This window comes from Saccopteryx bilineata, chromosome 7, assembly GCF_036850765.1.
Source record: "Saccopteryx bilineata isolate mSacBil1 chromosome 7, mSacBil1_pri_phased_curated, whole genome shotgun sequence".
Lineage (NCBI taxonomy): Eukaryota > Metazoa > Chordata > Mammalia > Chiroptera > Emballonuridae > Saccopteryx > Saccopteryx bilineata.
The window spans coordinates 78,854,546-78,856,790 of NC_089496.1; the positions used below are offsets into that span (position 1 = coordinate 78,854,546).

Genomic DNA, 2,245 nt, shown 5'->3' on the forward strand with positions numbered 1-2,245 from the left:
TAAATAAAACGGAAATAATGTAAGTTATTTATTCTTTCTCTGCGGACCAGTACCAAATGGCCCACGGACCGGTACCAGTCCACGGCCCGGGGTTGGGGACCACTGCCCTACAGGATGCTGCATTAGCAGAGGAAAGAATCTTGGGTCATAGCCACTTACCCTGCTTATACCTCCACCCCGCCTCATTCCACTGATCAGAAAAGTGGGGGAGGACACTGGGAGAAATCGCATGAGGCATGCGGCCCAACGGTGGCTGAGCTGCGGCTAGCCCAGCTCTCTGAAAAAGTGCTGACTGGATGTCCAGAGGCCAGGAAGGTGCTGCATTTTCTGCACAGAAAACTGAAAAGATATTCACCCACAAAGTAAGTCAGCAAAGACCCCCTGGAGTCTGATAGTTAAAGGTATTTTCAAGCTCATTTTCCTTCACCAATTAAGGAAAATAAGTTTTTTTGGAGTTTTTTTGTGTGTATTTTTCTGAAGCTGGAAACGGGGAGAGACAGACAGACTCCCGCATGCGCTCGACCGGGATCCACCCGGCACGCCCACCAGGGGCGAAGCTCTGCCCACCAGGGGGCGTCGCTCTGCTGCGACCAAGCCACTCTAGCACCTGGGGCAGAGGCCAAGGAGCCATCCCCAGCGCCCGGGCCATCTTTGCTCCAATGGAGCCTTGGCTGCGGGAGGGGAAGAGAGAGACAGAGAGGAAGGAGGGGGGGGGGGGGGGGGGGAGAAGCAAATGGGCGCTTCTCCTATGTGCCCTGGCCGGGAATTGAACCCGGGTCCCCCCGCGCGGCAGGCCGACGCTCTACCGCTGAGCCAACCAGCCAGGGCCAATAAGTTTTTTTTTAAATGATGGTAAAAGAAAATTATACATCCAGAGAGGGGAAGATGGAAACTATAGTGTATGTTATAACAGTAAGCTAAATTATTATTTAAAAAGTCATTTATTTAATATTATATAAGTTGGTATTTTATATTGTGTATAATGTTATATACTATTTTTATTATAATGTTAGAGCAAAATCTTGACTACAATGTAAATGCCTATTTGATTAGTATGTCCCAACCTTTCTAAGATATGACTTTAAGGCTGTGGACAGTGTTGTGGGTAAAGGGGGGAAAGCAGGAGTATAACGTAAGGTCAAAGCACATTTGACTCTCACATGAAAGGCGCTGAGCTGTCGCCTGAACACATTGTGTGTTTTAACAGTTAATAAAGGACTAGCTTCCTTTACTCAGGCCGCTGCTTCAGTTATGAAAGAATACACACACATTCATCCGGAGAACTGCGATGCATTTTTCAAGTGCTACTCAAGTATAGTGTGTTTGAAAAGCCCTGCCAAACACACTTAGGGAGAACTAATCACTTTCTCCTCTGCACACTCATAGATCTTTGGACATACTTCTGCTGTAGTTCCTTTTCACACTGTACTATGGTTAAATATCTCTACTGCTAGACTAAGATGACAACAAGAGTAGGAATTATGCCCTCATCTCCGTATTCTTAGAGCCTACCTCAGTGGTAAGCATACAACAGGTGCTCAATAAAGGATGAACAAGACTCCCCGAAAAGTTTATTAAACTTTACTCCTTCATTTTACCACTAGAGGGCAATGTGATCAAGATTACAAACCACTCATGTGGTTCCAGCTGAATAAGTAGCTTTAAAAAGATGTATCTTATTCTTCAGATTCTTTGTATATTTTTGCCATGCCTTTTAATCAATTCTGTATCTAAATTTGAGGAATCATCCCACAATCTTAAAGGAATACCTGAAACAGAGGCTAAATGTCAGAGTGCTAGAGATTAATTGCCTGGCCTGGAGGATACAATTCTGTATCTAAATTTGAGGAATCATCCCACAATCTTAAAGGAATACCTGAAACAGAGGCTAAACATCAGAGTGCTAGGGATTAATCGCCTGGCCTGGAAGGAAGAAACCACAAGCTACCAAGGAGACTGGAGATGCTCCTTATTCTTCTCAGATATGAAGCAGCTGTCCCAATATTAGTGCTATATCTTTTCACATGTTAAAATGCTTGACCCTTGCCCTGGCAGGGTAGCTCAGTTGGTTGGAGCATCATCCTGATATGCCAAGGCTGTGGGTTGCCTGGTCTGGGCACAGATAAGAAACAACCAATGAATAAATAAGTGAAACAATAACAAAATCTCTCTCTCAACCTCTCTCTCCTCCCATCCTCTAGTCTCTAAAAATCAATTAAGAATAAAATTAAATAAAATCCTTGAC

General features: G+C 44.3%; 1 non-coding gene across 1 annotated transcript; it reads right to left on the bottom strand.

Moving 5' to 3' along the window:
* Nucleotides 1-751: 751 nt before the first annotated feature.
* TRNAG-GCC (transfer RNA glycine (anticodon GCC)) lies at nt 752-828 on the bottom strand. The gene has a single exon. It is a non-coding gene; the product is annotated as a tRNA-Gly (tRNA).
* Between the last annotated feature and the right edge of the window lie 1,417 nt (nt 829-2,245).